Genomic DNA, 19,357 nt, shown 5'->3' with positions numbered 1-19,357 from the left:
GAATTCCAGAATGGAAATGGAAAACCACACTTTCCCTGCAGAATGTGTAACCATTCATGTGTAGCCCAGCTGGAGTTTGGGCTACATGATGGACAGATGTAATGACAAAAGCAAGGAAATTATTTAATGGGATTTCTGTTCAAGCTGAACCACTCCCAAGTTAGGGTTTTAAGGGAGCAATTTAAGTTCTTAAACTTAGATGTCTACTTCTGTTTGAATCAAGTACCTGAGATAGCTCCACTGTCCTTGCAGATCAGACATAGGACATTAAGGAGACCCACATCATTCTCATGCAGCAGCTGGTGTCTGGGCAGGATATAATTGCGTCTAAAATGGCACTAAGCACATGTTTAAACATTCAAATCATTACTCTAAAAAGAAGGAGTGTTTGGGAAAGCCTTACCCTACCAATTCAGATTTTTTTTGACCAGAATTCAGTCATCTATGTAGAGAAGATGTTTCATCTTTTTAGACACTAACATTTTCAGTCCTTGAGGGCTCTGTAAGTCTTTACATGAACGGGAATAAGCATTTACCAAAAGCATATATTTCCATTTCATATAGTTTATAGCATGTTATAAAGAGTGTGTTATTAATGTATTCTTAATGTTTATTATGCATAAATAATAAATACTTCATTATTTCAAACCTAAATCAGCATTGTTGCATTATTAAAAGGTCATCAAAAAAGCGTATCATGAAAGACATTTTAAAAACTGATCAGCATTTAACACGATGCTTTTAGATGTGCTTTTAAGTGTGAAATATATTTATTCATAAAGCCTCTTGTACAAAAAGTTACAGAAAATTGGAGTTGTAAAACACAGGAAAACAACTGAAAGAGAGTGTGAAATGTATCTGAGCAAGGTCTGTGTCTCAATTTTACATGAACAGATTATCAAATCTAGGTTTGCTATATTTATAGATAAACCAAATGTGAGATGGAAATATGTCACTTTAATGCAGTTTTTAAACTCTTTCAAATATGAATCGAAATATAACAGCACATGACTACAGACGATGATAAACCCCCAGTATTTCTATATTGCTTAGGTTTTTGGATATTCTTTCTGATAGCACATGTTAACAGCTGTTGATTATAGAGAGTTGATTCATTTCATATATAAGCTACTTATGGAGATGAAGATCTTTTCTACTTTTCTCTCTTTCCTTGATGAAGTAACTCTGCCACTGTCTTCCCTAATATAGTGCTTCAAAAGGTTTCAGTTTCTTCCTGCCAACAAAAAATAATTTTCTGTGAAAAACACCCATAAGTTTCAGTTAAAAATAAATTAAACCTTTTACCATTGTGGCCTTTATGTACAAAAAAAATATTCAGAATTTTGTGCAGCACTGCAGAGATCAGTATTAGTCTTCTTTCCTTTTTTTAGTTGTGTCTTTAGTTGCATTCACAGAATCCCAATAACTGGATTAGAATACTATCTCTACACATTAATTGAAAGATTTATTTGTATCCCTAACACTTTTAATAAACAGTTATATTTACATACATTTTAGTTTCAGTATATGAGTCTATATTCTTCACTGACTTTTTGTTCGTGCAACACTGATGTTGCTTCAATAACAGAAAAAAAAAAAATCACGTTTGTTATTTTGGTATCATCTAAAATATATCTTCCAGATATTTTGTTTTGTCAAATTCTTTCATGCTTTGTTGCAGAATAAATCCTGAACACATTTTAAAATTTTTGTGTGTGTATATGTATATATATACACATATATATAGAGGAACAAGTAAGGAGAACAAGTCTTAGAAGGAGTGTCTGAAGGAACTGGGGTTGTTTAGTCTAGAAAAAAGGAGGCTGATGGGAGACCTTATTGCTGTCTACAAGTACCTGAAAGGAGGTTGTAGCGAGGAGGGTGTTAGTCTCTTCTCCCAGGTAACAATCAATAGGGTGAGAGGAAACATCCTCAAGTTGCTCCAGGGGAGGTTTAGATTGGATATTAGGAACAATTTCTTCAAAGAAAGAGTTATCAAGCAGTGGAACAGGCTGCCTAGGGAAATGGTGGAGTCAACATCTCTGGAGGTATTCAAAAGATGAGTAGATGTGGTGCTTAGGGATACTGTTTAGTGGTGGACTTGGCAGTGTTAGGTTAATGGTTGGACTCAATGATCTTGAAGGTCCTTTCCAACCAAAACGATTCGATGATTCTAGGAAGAGGATGTACTCTAGTCTCTCATACTTTTCAGTATAATACCATGTATTGTCACCTACTACTGTATCACATCATGAGGTACTGAGGGTAATGGGTTTACAGTGTATATGACTGTATATCAAAAGTCTCCAAAAACGGTCATGTTGAACACTATCTGTTGTGTCAGATTTAGATTAGAAGGGGGCAGTTAAATATTTACTACCTCATAAGTATCACTGATTAGTCAGTCTAAAATATTACATGATGATTACAGGTTTACTTCAGCAGAAACTGAGACATGAGTCAATATTTCTTCTTTACTAAATCAAAACTTGTTTCTTATGAAGACATTGAAGACCTGCTGAGGAGCTTTCTTTTTTCAAGTTGTAACTTTGTATTATAAACTAACACATAGATGGTATTATCTCTTTGACTTGCAAACTAATGTTGTTTGCTGTATCTTTATAGAGATACTTTCACATGACCTTCACAAGTCTGTCAATAATGTAAACACAGATGATGATGAGAAGCTGAGAATCATCTCATCTAACTGTAGGTGTCTGCTGCCTACATAACTACAGGTGATTCAGTCATCTAGACACTAGAAAATCAGTGCAGAGAATCAAATACTTTGATGGCACAATTCATCTGCCTTATTTCATATGTTGATCATGAAATGAGATGAATGTCTTCCTAGAAGCGATTATTTCTCTCCCCTGATTACTGAAAGAGTTGAGATAGCTGTCTCAGTAACTTTCTGCAATAGTTATCTTGCACAATGTCATGTGAATTTTACTTGCTGTGGAGAATGTCAAATATGGCTCATCCATTTCTGTTTGACTGTGAGAGCTGCTGCTAGTGTCTTGCATGCACCAATAGGCCTTAAGTGCCCTCATCAGCCTCTGGTGGGGCCACCTGTCAGGAGCAGCACTTGAGCTCAAGCAGTTGCTCATGTAAGAGCTATGAGGCAGAAGTTGTGAGTCGTTAGTGCGGGTACAAAAATGAGTAAACCTTATTTAGAATAGAATAGAATAGAATAGAATAGAATAGAATAGAATAGAATAGAATAGAATAGAATAGAATAGAATGGTTTCAGTTGGAAGGGACATTAAGGATCATCTATTTCCAATCCCTCTGCCATGGGCAGGAACACCTTTCCACAGGCAGGGACACCTTTCCACTAGACCAGGTTGCTCAAAGCCCCATCCAACTTGGCCTTAAACACGGCCAGGGAGGGGGCAGACACAACTTCTCCGGGCAACCTGTTCCAGTGTCTCACCACCCTCACAGTAAAGAATTTCTTCCTAATGTCTAATCTAAATCTACCCTCTTTCAGTTTAAAACCATTACCCCTCATCCTATCATTACACGCCCTTGTAAAAAGCCCCTCTCCTGCTTTCCTGTAGGCCCCCTTCAGGTCCTGGAAGGCTACAAGAAGGTCTCCCTGGAGCCTTCTCTTTACCAGGCTGAACAGCCCCAACTCTCTCAGCCTCTCTTCATAGGAGAGGTGCTCCAGCCCTCTGATCACCTTCATGGTCCTCCTCTGGACTTGTTCCAATAGCTTCATGCCCTTCTTATGTTGGGGGCCCCAGAGCTGGACGCAGTATTCTGGGTGGGGTCTCATGACAGCAGAGTACAGGGCCAGAATCACCTCCCTCAACCTGCTGGCTACACTGCTTTTGATGCAGCCCAGGATACGATTGGCCTTCTGGGCTGCAAGTGCATGTAATTCAATTATGGATTATTCATTAGTTCTAACCATAGTGCAGCTGGATACAATGGCTGTGCTTGGGTGCACAGCCAGGGCACTTCAGTCATTGATCCCTCTAGGGGGATCCAGGAACTCCCTGGATGCTCCTCTACATAGATGAGATAAAGGACTGGTATGAGACAATGGATGGACTTGAATATAGATGCTTGCCTGAACTCCTAGTGAGGTTCACAAATAAGTAATTGACTTATTGTTACAGGAGCTTTCCAGGTGGGTATTTTGGACTGGCCTGGCTGAACAGAGAGCTTTGGCTGGAACTCAGGAAGAAAAGGACAGTTTCTGACCTTTGGAATAGGGGGCAGGCAACTCAGGAGGACTGCAAAGATGTTGTGAAGCTATGCACAGAGAAAATAAGAAGTGCCAAAGCCCAACCAGAACTTAATCTCACTACTGCCAAAAAAAATGTTTCTATAAATACATTAGCAACAAGAGGAGTGCCAAGGAGAAACTTCATCTGTTATTGGATGTGGGGGGGAAACATAGTGACAAAGGATGAGGAAAAGGCTGAGGTGCTTAATACCTTCTTTGCCTTACTCTTTAGTAGTAAGACCAGTTGTTCTTCAGGCACTCAGCCACCTGAGCTGGAGCAGAGGACGGGGAGCAGAATGAAGCCCCCATAATCCAAGGGGAAATCATTAGTGACCTGCTATGCCACTTAGACACACACAAGTCTATGGGGCCAGATGGGATGCACCCAAGGGTACTGAGAAATCTGGCAGAAGTGCTCAACAAGCCACTGTCCATCATTTTTCAGCAGTCCTGGCTAACGGGGGAGGTCCCACGTGACTGGAAATTAGCAAATGTGACACCCATCTACAAGAAAGACTGGAAGGAGGATCTGGGGAGCTACAGGCCTGTCAGTCTGACCTCAGCGCTGCGGAAGGTTATGGAGCAAATAATCTCGAGTAGCATCACATGGCACGTACAGGACAAGCAGGCAATCAGGCCCAGTCAGCATGGGTTTAGGAAAGGCAGGTCCTGCTTGACTAATCTCATCTCCTTCTATGACAAGGTGTCCCGTTTAGTGGACGAGGGAAAGGCTGTGGATGTTGCCTACCTAGACTTTAGTAAAGCCTTTGACACCATTTCCCACAACATTCTCCTGGAGAAACTGGCTGCTCATGGCTTGGACGGGCGTATGCTTTGCTGGGTAAAAAAATGGATGGCCGAGCCCAAAGAGTTGTGGTGAATGGAGTCAAGTCTAGTTGGCGGCCGGTCACATGTGGTTTTCCCCAAGGCTCAGTACTGGGGCCAGTTGTCTCTATTATCTTTATCAATCACCTGGAGGAGGGGATAGAGTGCACCCTCAGAAAGTTTTTAGACGACACCAAATTGGGCAGGAGTGTTGATCTGCTGGAGAGTAGGAACAGTCTGCAGAGGGATCTGGACAGGTTGGATCGACGGGCTGAGGCTAGTTGTATGAGATAACACCACCATACAATGAAGAATGGCTGGAAAGCAACCTGACGGAAAAAGACCTGGGGGTGTTGATTGAGAGCTGTCTGATGTGGGGTTCCCACGGGACAATGGTGGGAACGAGGTACTGAACGAGCTATGTCCAGGCATGTCCAGGGGGTGGTAATGGGGTGGTGATGAACTAGCCAATCGTAATACAGAACAAGGGCCTTGGCTATGAGACCAACAAGCTATGGGGGAAGTTGAGGACCTTGGCTATGAGAAAAATAAGATATGGGGAAGTTGAAAAATAAGAAAGAATGCTGCACCTGCAAGATATAGCTTTTTAGCATAAGCCAATCAGAACTAATATAGAGGCGTGTGAACAAAGCATACTAACCAATCATAATAGAAATGACATGTACACAGAGTGTGTACAAAAACAGAATAGTATAAATGTACCCTCAGATACGTAAATAAATGAGATCTGCTTAACGATCATATTGATCTGCGTGCATTTACTCCATGCCCTCTCAACAAGTGGTGCCCGAACAGGGACTTTCCCCTGGACCAGGGGCCTTCGGCCGGAGACTGCGGAGAAGCAGCGGACAACGGCACGAAAGGAAAGGGTGAGAGGAAGCCAGCTGTAGAGTGCTGCCCCGGCACTGGATTTTCGCACCGGCAGGAACGGATGCGGTAAGCCTGAGTGTTGCTAGCAAAGGAAAACCTGGGTAGGGCTTCCCAGGCAGCTGGGGGAGGAATGGGGTCTACCCTGACCAAGACAGAAGTGGCAGTGGTGAAACTCCTCCAACATATACTCTCTGAGAGAGGAATTAAATATGACGAAGCTGCGTTAAAGCAGTTACTGCTTTGGGCAAAAGACAAAGGACATTTTACAACCTTTAATGATGTCTTTGAAGTGCCTTTATGGGAGAAGATTGGTGACTCTCTCTGGAATGCGGTGTCAAGTGGTGATAAGGAAGCCTTTAAATTGTCTGCTACATGGAAGCTGGTTAGTGAAGCGTTAAAGGGAATAAAAGCAGAGAGAGAAGTCACACATTCAGCTTTTATGGCTTTAGGACCGCAGGCGTCTACTACCCCCTCACTGTTTGCGGGACCAACACCTCCCACGGCCCCGGTGGCTGTACCGGTGGCAGCTCCTTTATCGCCGTCGGTACGGACGGCTGTGAAAAAAGCTGAGGAGTGGGGAACGAGTAAAATAGATAGAGATCCATCAAAAACGGTAGTGCGCCCTACAGATCCATCAGAACCGGTAGTGCGCCCTAAAACACGAACTCGATTTGGACTAATTGATTCAGACGCTGAACAGGAGAATTGGCCAAAACCCCCTCCTCCTCTCATTGATCTGTCTACGGATGAGGCTGAGAAGGAGGACAAGAAGGAGGGTAAAACTGTTTCGTATCCACCTTTACCGGATTCGCCGTTTCCTGAGTCTGTTGAACAAAGTTTACATTACGGCGCTAAACAACCACCGTTAAAGTCTCCAGTTACGGAGTCAGCAGTACCAGAGTCACAAGGACTTAAAGGACCGTTATCATCACGAAATGGACATGAACTTGACATGACAGAGCTTGGTAGACGACTGGAAGAATTAAAGACGGAATTGCAGCAGCATCGTACAGCCAACGCCTCGGGACACGTGACTCTGTCTCCCCCAAACCCCCCTCTGTGTTCGGGACAAGCATTAGGGCTACCTCAACCTCCTCTGCAAATCTCTACTCCACCTTTAGATCAGGGCGGGGGGGGAGGTTTGCGTCCATCTGGTAATGTGGGAGGTGGCGGAGAGGGTCAGCGTCTGCCCGCGTATACAGGGGAGGGGGGGGGAGGAGTGAAATGGAAAGGGATCATTTGAGATGTGTTATTAGGAGTTATAATTCCACAAGCATATCCGGTGATTGTGGGTGCGGGTCCTGAGGGAAGAAATATTTGGCAACCGTTAGATTGGAAAATTGTAAAAGAAGCATTGTTACTATAGTTGGCGAGGGACAACACAGGTGAGGACTGCAGAGGGGTTGTTGCAGGGATGGCAAATCGTAACCCCACCTTAACTGAGCTAATGGATGCTTGTGAGAAAGTAGGAACCACCACATTTCAGATGGAGTATTTAGCAAAAACTTTTGCGGCGGCAGTTAAGGTAGTTCATCATTGTTATACATGCGAGCAGGAAGGTCACTTTAAGAAAAACTACCTTAAGAAGTTGAAGCTGAGTGGGAGAGATAACTCTGTTTTGATGTGTCATTGCTGTGGGAAGCTAGGGCATTTTGTGAAGCAGTGCAGGTCTCAGTATAATGCTCAAGGTCAGCTGATAACAACCAGCTGCAGAATGCAGGGCGGGGAAACCGTATGCTGACACAAATGAATCTTCCCAACCAGTTCCAGGCCTATGCAGTTAACTTGCAGCCCAAACCTCAGGGAGCGCAGGACTGGTGTTTCCACACGGGGTTAACCTGTGCGGCTACCAAGCCTTGGACCTGTGGCAAACAGGGATAATGCTAATGCTGATTGTCAAAAGATCATTGAAGCTTTACCTGGAAAAACATATTTGAATGCTATGATAAAGGCATGTGCAAAAGTGGGTACTGTGGAACATAAGGCTCAAGTTATGGCTGCGGCCGTACTTGGGGCTTACGTCGTCACAATTGCAGTCTCTATTCCAATTATTAGCAGGGGACACAACTTTAACAGCACCACGACACACTACTTCAGAGATACAGCAACTGATTACAGAAATAGAAAGCAGGCTACATTCCAAATTTGTACATCGTATTGATTTGAATCAGGAAATACAAATTATCACTTTGTTTGATAGGCAAATTCCGTATGCAATAATTGGTCAATGGAATTCAGAATGATCGAATTCGTTACATGTATTGGAATGGTTGTTTCTACCTTTAAGAACAAAGAAAACCTTTCCCCTGATTGCAGAGCTATTGGCACAGATTATCATCAAAGGATGGATGCGATGTCGGGAGCTTGTGGCCAGAGATCCCTGCATCACTAACCGTTCCTATTGCAGCTCAATATTTTGAGTAGTGTATGGCTAATAGCTTTGCTTTGCAAACAGCTATGGAGAATTTCTCGGGACAGGTTGTTTACCACTTACCCTCCCATCCTGTCATAAAACTGAGTGTGGAACTTCCAATTGCCACAGGAGTGTTGTGCACAGACACTCCTGTGGATGGAACTACCATTTTTACGGATGGATCTGGGAACACAGGCAAGGCAGGCCTTGTCTGGTATTCTGATGGCAAGTGGGAATCTATGGTAGTACAACAAAAGGGTTCACCTCAGGTGGTAGAATTACGAGCTGTATTAAAAATATTTCAGAATTTTCCCATTCCCTTTAATTTGATTACTGATTCAGCATATGTAGCTGGTATTATAAAGCAATTGGATAGATCTGTTATAGAGCATATATGTAATCAGTGTGTTTTTGAATTGCTGCGAGCTCTGTGGCAAGAAATTCAAATCCGAACCGCATTGTTTTATGTTTTACATGTAAGAAATCATACTAATTTGCCTGGGTTTATTGCAGAAGGCAATGCTCGAGTGGACTCTTTGGTTTTTCATCCTAAAACAACACTTTGTACCAGAGTGGAAGCAATAGCACAATTGCTTGTCAAAGTGCATAAAAGGATTACAGACATTACCGGACTAGACTCAGATGCTATCTATTTACCTATCAGAAAGGAATATCTACAGTGGTTAACAAATCAGTCAACTCTTTTTCAAATGGCCTTACAGGACTTTACTGGACAATTGGTAACACATTTGCCAAAAGATAAAAAGCTACAGTTTATTTGCAAACAGGACTGGGAAGAAAAACCTATCAGATCAGAGATACCTGTGACTGGACTAACTGTTTTTACTGATGCAGGAAAGCAATCACACTCAGCAGTTATTACCTGGCAAGAGGATGGACAATGGAAACATTGCAAATTCTCAGGACAAACTGAGGATTCATTGCAGACACTTGAACTTTTTGCAATATACCAGGTCTTTATAAAATGGAAGGACTTACCTGTAAATATTGTAACAGACTCTCTTTATGCAGCAGGCATTGTAAATCGAATTGAAAGAGCTTTTATACGACCAGTGAAGAATATGCGACTTTACACCATTTTGCTACAGTTGCATCAAGCAATAAACCTCAGAGAGGTACTTTATTTTGTTACTCACATTCGTAGTCATCAATTTGATCAAGGTTTGAGCATTGGCAATAATAAAGCAGACACACTTGTGTCCTATACGCAAATATCACCAAATTTATTTGAACAAGTACACCTATCCCATCAATTCTTTCATCAATCAGCGAAAATGCTAGCAAAACAATTTCAACTCACCATGGCACAAGCACGTGAATTAGTTAGTGCTTATCCTAATTGTCAGAAAATTGGCGTGGGAATTGGGATAGGGGTAAATCCTCGAGGTTTGTGTGCGTTGCAACTGTGGCAAATGGATGTTACTCACATTGCAGAATTTGGAAGGCTCAAATATGTTCATGTATCTGTTGATACGTTTTCACATGTAATATGGGCAACAGGACAGACTGGGGAAACAGGTCGTCATGTCAAACGATGTTTACTTGCTTGCTTTGCAAGTCTTGGGGTTCCACAACAACTTAAGACTGATAATGGACCAGCATATTGTTCACAGATTTTTCGTCAATTTTGTCAACTATGGGGTATTACACATGTCACTGGGATTCCTCATTCGCCTACGGGTCAGGCAATTGTGGAACGTGCTCATAGTACATTGAAACAGCTTCTGCAAAAACAAAAAGGGGGAGAGGTGACTGAACCTTCTGAGAGACTTGCAAAAGCTGTTTATGTACTTAACCATTTAACTTTAGCAGGAGATAAGGAGCGACCCCCAATTGTAATACATTGGGAGGCAGATCGACAGGGAGCAAGCTATGTGAAAAACAAAGGCAAAGTGTGGTATAGGGAACCAGGTACTAACGAGTGGTTAGGACCAGGGGAACTATTACTAATAGGTCGAGGTTATCACAGAATCACAGAATCAGAATCACAGAATGTTAGGGATTGGAAGGGACCTCGAAAGATCATCTAGTCCAATCCCCCTGCCGGAGCAGGATTGCCTAGACCATATCACACAGGAACGCGTCCAGGCGGGTTTTGAATGTCTCCAGAGAAGGAGACTCCACAACCTCTCTGGGCAGCCTGTTCCAGTGTTCAGTCACCCTTACAGTAAAGAAGTTTTTCCTCAAATTTAAGTGGAACCTCCTGTGTTCCAGCTTGCACCCATTGCCCCTTGTCCTGTCAAGGGATGTCACTGAGAAGAGCCTGGCTCCATCCTCTTGACACTTGCCCTTTACATATTTATAAACATTAATGAGGTCACCCCTCAGTCTCCTCTTCTCTAAGCTAAAGAGATCCAGCTCCCTCAGCCTCTCCTCATAAGGGAGATGTTCCACTCCCTTAATCATCTTCTTAAGTTATGCTTCTGTCTCTACAGGCACAGGAGTATGATGGTTTCCGATCAAATGTATTAAACCATATGTGGAGGTGGAATCCAGATCCGGAGATCTGACAGAGTAGCAGAAGACAGCAGGGCAATCAGGGATGCAGCAGGAAATAGCTGGTTCAACAAAATCCTGCAAGAATTAGGTGGATTGTCTCTAAAAGGATGGTTAGCCACTTTATTAGAGGGAATAGTTTATATAGTTGTGATTATAATTATCATAGGGATCTGCGTGGGTTGTGTTGAGGCAATCATTGAGAATAGTATATGCAAGTAGTGAGATAATAAATCTAACTACTTCCAAAGGGGGAAATTGATACCGGATGGTTTAGCAACGGTTTAACAAGAGTAGGCCTCAGAGTAGGCTCTAAAAGGCCTGCTCTGTGTTACCTTTATACAGAATGAGCTTTCCTGTCAGTAACTTTCCTTTCAGCTAGAATAATAGAGAATAACAGTATGTTCTAAAGTAAACTGCATGTTTTGTAGATAGAGTCTGCTTATGGGAATGTTTATAATAGGCATTATCCTACTTGTGTTACCCTGTTTGTTTGCATGTTTGCAGAGAACTGTACAACGAATAGTCAATACAGCCTTTTTGGCACAACAGCAGAGAGCAGGGTTTATGGGTAACCAAGGCTGGGATTCTCTGACCGGGCTCTGCGAGACGCAGGGAACCAGGTTGAAGTAAGAAACAAAGACAAAAAGGACAGGACAGGACATAGGTCGTTCAAAAACAAAAAGGGGGATTTGTGGGGTTCCCACAGGACAATGGTGGGAACGAGGTACTGAACGAGCTATGTCCAGGCATGTCCAGGGGGTGGTAATGGGGTGGTGATGAACTAGCCAATCGTAATACAGAACAAGGGCCTTGGCTATGAGACCAACAAGCTATGGGGGAAGTTGAGGACCTTGGCTATGAGAAAAATAAGATATGGGGAAGTTGAAAAATAAGAAAGAATGCTGCACCTGCAAGATATAGCTTTTTAGCATAAGCCAATCAGAACTAATATAGAGGCGTGTGAACAAAGCATACTAACCAATCATAATAGAAATGACATGTACACAGAGTGTGTACAAAAACAGAATAGTATAAATGTACCCTCAGATACGTAAATAAATGAGATCTGCTTAACGATCATATTGATCTGCGTGCATTTACTCCATGCCCTCTCAACAGTCTGAATATGAGCCAACAGTGTGCCCAGGTGGCCAAGAAGGCCAACAACATCCTGGCTTGTATCAGAAATAGTGTGACCAGTGGGACTAGGTAAGTGATCGCCCTGCTGTACTCGGCACTGGTGAGGTCGCACCTCGAATACTGTGTTCAGTTTTGGACCCCTCACTACAAGAAAGACATTGAGGTGCTGGAGTGAGTCCAAAGAAGGGCAATGAAGCTGGTGAAGGGTCTAGAGCACAAATCTAATGAGGTGTGACTGAGGGAACCGGGGTTTTTTAGTCTGGAGAAAAGGAGGCTGAGGGGAGACCTTATTGCTCTCTACGACTACCTGAAAGGAGGTTGTAGAGAAATGGGTGTCAGTCTCTTCTCCCAAGTAGCAAGAGACTGGACAAGAAGAAATGGCCTCAAGTTGCTCCAGGGGAGGTTTAGATTAGATATTAGGAAAAATTTCTTCAGTAAAATGGTTGTGGAGAATTGGAAGAGGCTGCCCAGGGAAGTGGTTGAGTCACCATCCCTGGAGCTATTTAAAAGACATGTAGATGTGGCGCTTAGGGATATGGTTTAGTGGTGGACTTGTCAGTGTTAGGTTAACGGTTGGACTTGGTGATCTTAATGGTCTTTTCCAACCTAAATGATTCTATGATTCTATAGCATGAGAAATTATGATTATTCGTAGCATAATCGTAATATGGTTTCAATATAGTTAACAGATGTCTGTTTCCGAGGTAGTATCACACAAATACGGGGTTAAGAGGGTATTTTTAAGAATCTCCAGCCAGTTTTATTCCAATTATTTCTCTTTTTCTATGTACTTACATATTTGTTCCTAGGTAAAGTGTTGAATATATGCTGACTAAACATGAATAGCCTACCTTCTTATACGGAATTTATTTATTTTCTTCTGCATCTTAGTTTTTTTATTAGACTGTCAGTTGTATTTAAGTGGTAGAGTGTCTGTGTCTAAGAGACTTTGAATATTTAAAGTTTTCCTAGCAAACATCAGAAATCAGAAAAATCTTGTGACTAGTCTTTTGGTCTCTAAAGCTTATAGGGACAATTTTTATTATCTTGCAACTATATCTTTATTATCTTATTGGGAAATAAAGCTAATATCATTCATCTGAAAAAAAAAATCTTAATTCATTCAGAATACAATCCTGAAGCGCCAGACTTAATCCTTAGGGCAGTCCAACTACTCTGCTGAATATTTCCCATGCATTTAAACCTCTTCACATTTACATTTTTAAAAGGCTCTACTGTTAATCCGTGTTAACCCACCCTGGGTAGGTGTTCTTGCATCTGGGCAAGAACAGCCCCATGTACCAGTACAAGTTGGGGGCAGACCTGTTGGAGACCAGTGTGGGGGAGAGGGACCTGGGGGTCCTGGTGGACAACAGGATGACCATGAGCCAGCAGTGTGCCCTTGTGGCCAAGAAGGCCAATGGCATCCTGGGGTGTATTAGAATGGGTGTGGTTAGCAGGTCAAGAGAGGTTCTCCTCCCCCTCTACTCTGCCCTGGTGAGGCCACATCTGGAATATTGTGTCCAGTTCTGGGCCCCTCAGTTCAAGAAGGACAGGGAACTGCTAGAGAGAGTCCAGCGCAGAGCCACGAAGACGATTAAGGGAGTAGAACATCTCCCTTATGAGGAGAGGCTGAGGGAGCTGGGTCTCTTTAGCTTAGAGAAGAGGAGACTGAGGGGTGACCTCATTAATGTTTATAAATATGTAAAGGGCAAGTGTCATGAGGATGGAGCCAGGCTCTTCTCAGTGACATCCCTTGACAGGACAAGGGGCAATGGGTGCAAGCTGGAACACAGGAGGTTCCACATAAATATGAGGAAAAACTTCTTTACGGTGAGGGTGACCGAACACTGGAACAGGCTGCCCAGAGAGGTTGTGGAGTCTCCTTCTCTGGAGACATTCAAAACCCGCCTGGACGCGTTCCTGTGTGATATGGTCTAGGTAAACCTGCTCCGGCAGGGGGATTGGACTAGATGATCTTTCGAGGTCCCTTCCAATCCCTAACATTCTGTGATTCTGTGATTCTGTGATACCCACCTAACAAGCTATCAATATTGTATTAGTTGGAGGCATTTTTTTGAGCCTAGAAGCTTCATTAATTTAATTTCATACAAACATCCTGTCTGACCTTGTTGTGGTTTTGACCCAGCAGGTAGCTAAATACCATGCAGCTGCTCACTCACTCTCCCCACCCCCCAGGGAATGGGGGAGAGAATCGGAAAGGTAAAGGTAAAGGCACTCATGGATTGAGATAAAAACAATTTATTAATTGACATAAAAGAAAGTAATAATATAAATAATTATAATTATAATAATAGAATATACAAACAAGTGATGCACAATGCAACTGCTCACCACCCGCTGACCAATGCCCAGCCCATCCCTGGCTAGCGATCCCAGAGAAGAGAAATTCCAAAACTGCAATCCCAGAAGGGAGAGAGAGGACCAGCTTCCCAGCCAGCCTCACCTATATACTGAGCATGATCTTGAATGATATGGAATATTCTATTGGCCAATTTGGATCTGTTGCTCTGGCTTTGCTCCCTCCCAGCTTCTTGTGCATCCACTCACTAACAAAGCACAGGAAGTTGAAAAGTCCTTGATTTCTTAGCAACAACTAAAAACATCAGTATATTATCAATATTCTTCTCATACCAAATCCCATACTAAATCCAAAACATAGCGCTGTTCTAGGTACTAAGAAGAAAATTAGCTCTATTCCAGCTGAAACCAGGACAGCATCCATCCCTTATTCCATACCGTTTATGTTATGCTCAGGTCTCACACTTTCCAATGCATTCGAATTAATCACTATTACTTTTCCTGTTTGTTTTGTTGGGTTTTTTTTATATATATACACAGAGATATTATTCCCTTAGTTTATGGGCCATCCCTTCAAAATGTCTACTGAGTTCATTTAGTCCATAACATCTGTCATGACAGTCTTTTAAGGCAGGAGAGAAGGTGCGGAGTTCACTCAGTCAATGGAGCGGGTGACATTTATCAGTGGAGTAGGACTGGGTTTCAGTGCAGTGCGGTGCGTGAGTTATATTAGATGCATCAGGAGGATGGTATATAGTCTCTTTTGCATCTGAAGCTCATAGCTGGTGTATCCGGCATGATCTATGCCCACGGTCTGTGGATTAAAGATGTCGATTTTGAGGAAGTTGCTGGGTGCCAGTTGTTGAAACCAGTCCAGGCTCCATCAAAGTTCGTTCTTCCTTAATACTAATTCTTGATATAATGCCGTTAGTATAATATATAGCAACCATAGCAATGATGATATGCAATGGCAGGGTTATTTAGCAATTAACATCATACATTCATTGGCCATTTTTATTCAAAATCAAATCCCCTTGAGGTATAAATTGGACTTCTGCATCACCCACCAAGTGCAACCAGGTCCTTGAACAAAAGCAATCCCACGAATGGGTTTACCTTTACCTGCAGCAGGAATAACCCAGACTGTCTTCCCCAGCATGTTTTTAATGTGCACTACATGGACTTTATCCATTTCTACAGTACGTAAAAGTCTTGATTGGGAAGGGCCAGCTCGATTGTCAGATCCTCTACTGCTGATTAACCAAGTGGCTTTTGCTAAATGTGTATCACAGTGTCTCAAAGTTCCACCACCCATTGCTCTCAGTGTAGTTTTTAGTTGTCCATGGTATTATTTAATTTTCCTGGAGGTTGGTGCATGATAGGGGATGTGATATGCCCACTCAATGCCATGTTCTTTAGCCCAAGTGCCTATGAGGTTCTTTCAGAAATTAGTCCCATTGTCTGACTTACTTAATTCTTTCTGGGGTGCCATGTCACTATAAGACTTGCTTTTCAAGGCCCAGAATTGTGTTCCAGGTGGTAGCATGGGACACAGCATATCTTTCCAGCCATCTGGTGGTTTCTTCCACCTTTATGAGCATGTAGAACTTGTTGTGACAGGTTCCTTGACCTTACTTTGGTTTACGGCAAAACTTGCTCTTAGAATGATTTGGATTATTTTCTTCCTTTTCTCAAAAACAGTTTCTGCTGTATTGCCCCATATGATGACATCATCAATGTATTGCAGTTGTTCCAGAGCTTCATCCTGTTCCAGTGCAGTCTGGTTCAGTCCAAGGCAAACAGTAGGGCTGTGTTTCTACCCCTGGGGCAGTCAACTCCAGGTGTACTGAACACCCCTCCAAGTGAAAGCAAACTGTGGTCTGAAGTCTGCTGCGAAAGGAATTGAGAAAAACACATTAGCAATATCAATTTTGGCATACCACTTGGCTGCCTTTGACTCCATTTTGTACTGAAGTTCTAGAATGTCTGGCGTGGCAGAACTCAGTGGCAGTGTGACTTCTTTCAGGCCATAATAGTCTGCTGTCAGTCTTCACTCTCCATTAGATTTTTTCCTGGACATATGGGACTGTTAAAGAGTGAGCAAGTCTTGCTTATCATGCCTTGGCTCTCCAGTAGACAAATCAGCTTATGGGGGAATCACGGCATCTCGGTTTCTGCGATATTGCTGCTGGTGCACTGTTGTATTAGTGATCAGCACCTGTTGTTCTTTGACCCCCAGCAATCCCACAACAGAAGAGTCCTCTGAGAGAATGGGCAAAGTAGACAGCTATTTCATTTCCTCCGTCTCCAAGGCAGCTATACTGAAAGCCCACCGCTACTCTTTTGAGTCCTTAAAATGCCTACTCCTGAGGTAATCCATGTCAAGAATGCACGGAGCTTCTGGAACAGACACAATGGGGTGTTTTTGCTACTCATTCCTGGTTAGGGTCACTTTGGCCTCCCATACAGTCATCTGTTGGGAACCCCCTATCACTCCAGAAATATGGATGGGTTCTGCCCCTTTAAAGTTTGATAGCATTAGGGTGCATTGCACACCATTGTCTACTACAGCGTTATACTCTTGGAGGTCAGATGTGCCAGGCCATTGAGTCCACACAGACCAGTAAACCCAGTTGACTCTTTCCTCCACCTGGCTGGAGGCAGGGCCCCTCTAATGCTGATCATAGTATTTGTTACTGACGGATGGGTTTGTGTGGTATGCGTGGATCTTAATCTCCTCTTGGTTACTCACTTCTTGTTAGTACCGATCAGAAGTTCTCCTCACAGGATCGAGAGTAAAGTCAACCCTTCTGTTCTGTTTGGGATACTGATTACTGGAAACTGGAGCAACAATTCTCCTGGAAAAAAAAACATTCATAATTGTTTTTCCTTGCAACTCACCTACCCACTCTTCTAGGACCGAGGTAGGTTTTCCATCCCACTTTCTCATGTTTTCTCCATGGTCACGCAGGTAAAACCGCAACGTGCCCTGTGGTGTATACCATCTCTCTTGAGCAGGGGAACACTTGCTCCTAATAGCTGAGTTCCTGGTTTGTACAGGTGGGGGATGGAAGATATCCTTCTTGAATCACTGGAACTCTCAGGACAGTTTCTCGGTTAGGATGTCTGGCAGTTTCTCCACAGCTGAGATGAGGGAGGAAGAGGCATTGTCTTCGTATGTCCAGAGCTGGTGAGTCATTTTATCCACCATTGGCTTGTCTTTGGCTTTGAAAGTCAGTATTGCCAATGAGCTGGCATACGATGATGGTGCGTTCAGTACGACCTTCTGCCACGTGGGTTGTGTGCATCGGGCTTCAACTGGATTTTTGGGTAACTGCTCATTATTCAGGTCACTATAAATCACTTACAGCACAGCTAATTCCTTCAAGCACTAGATATCTCTCTCCACGGTATTCCACCTGCCTAGGTTACACATAACATCTTCCTTAAAGGGGTACCTTTCCTTCAGGCCTGACAGAAGTTGCCTCTAGAGGCTGAGGGTCTCTGCCTCTTTCCCAATTGCTTTGTCAATGTCCCCTTCCTTAGAAATGGATCCCAACTGCTTGGCTTCCCTACCCTCTAATTCCACACTATTGTCCCTGTTATCCCAGCGTTGGAGCAGCCAGGTAGCAATGTACTCACCTGGATGACGGCTGAAAATCTTTTGCATGTCTCACAGCTCACCCATGGGATTGGGTGATGACCTCTGGTTCTACCTCTTCCTCCTGTGATGACCTTGGTTCACTGTCATCCCTCACTGAGCAAACTAAGTTACTTATGTATTTCTTCTTCTGTATAGGGGCAACTGGTACCAGCACAGGTTGGTTCTCTGATTCATGTGTGGTGCTTCTCACCAGGGCTGGAGTAACCATAGTGGTGCCTGTTGCAAGGGTTGGAGCAGCTGCAGTTTCTGTCGCAGGGGTTAGAGTAGTAACAAGGGCTGTTGCGGGGGTTGGAGCAGCTGCAGTGTCTGTTTCTGGGGTTGAAGTAGCTGCACAGCACCTGCATCTGCACCAAGCACCAGCAACAGATGGTTTCATGAAACAGACTTACAAGAGCATGCATCTTGTTTTCTAGGAGAATGTGGTGAGCAGTTTCATGATTCACTGACATCAGCTAATAAACATAAAAAATGCTTCTGGACACCAACTATTTTCTACTTTTCAGTGAAAGTTATAATACATACTATTGGGAGAATATTTTGTGTCAAAAAAACAGGAAGTTATATCACTCAGATAATTCCTTTTAGACTGTCTTTTAATTAAAGGATTAGAGCGAAGAGCTGTCTTATTTTTACTATTTTTATAACCTCTTGTGCATTACACTGAAATAAAAACTCTTTAGTTTCACTGTATAATTTATAACTAGGTTACTAAATGAGTCATCTAATTTACGTGTTCCTGTGCCTACAAAATATGTACATTGACTTCATAGGCAGTGGAAAGTGCTAGGGACCCCTGATGGTTTCCTGAGGACAATTTAGAATGCCTTTGTGAGGATTTTTCCATTCATTGAATAAGAAAACTAGACGTTTCTGTGGAAAGGTTAAACGCTTGTACACATTTAGTGAGAAACCAAATAGAAATGGCCCGGGGGAATATCTGACTGAATTTATGATTCCAGGAGTCACAACTGATTATACAGTCAGCTAGGGATTTGGAATTCAGAACATTTGCAAATAAGGCCTAATACATAGCTTGCTTTTTTTTTTTTTTTTTTTTTTTGCCTGCTAGTGAAAACAGTTCCTAGATGTAGGGCATTTGAATTAAAGGTTCACCTCTTCCAGAGGGGGTGTGAACCCATTCTTCTTTATTTTGCAACAGTTCTTCAGACATTACACTATGTGATACTCTAGGACGTGACAATTTTCATCCTTAAATTTAAGATAGGCTACAAACGAAAGAGTTCAATTCCAAAGTGACAGAAGTCAAGCAAGTGGGGCAGAAGGCTGGCTTGGCTGAGCAGGGATCTTCTAGAACATGGGCGGAAAAGGAAGGCGTACAGACTTT

Source organism: Nyctibius grandis, chromosome 2 (genome assembly GCF_013368605.1).
Source record: "Nyctibius grandis isolate bNycGra1 chromosome 2, bNycGra1.pri, whole genome shotgun sequence".
NCBI classification, from domain to species: domain Eukaryota; kingdom Metazoa; phylum Chordata; class Aves; order Nyctibiiformes; family Nyctibiidae; genus Nyctibius; species Nyctibius grandis.
Note: the sequence above shows the minus strand (reverse complement) of the source record.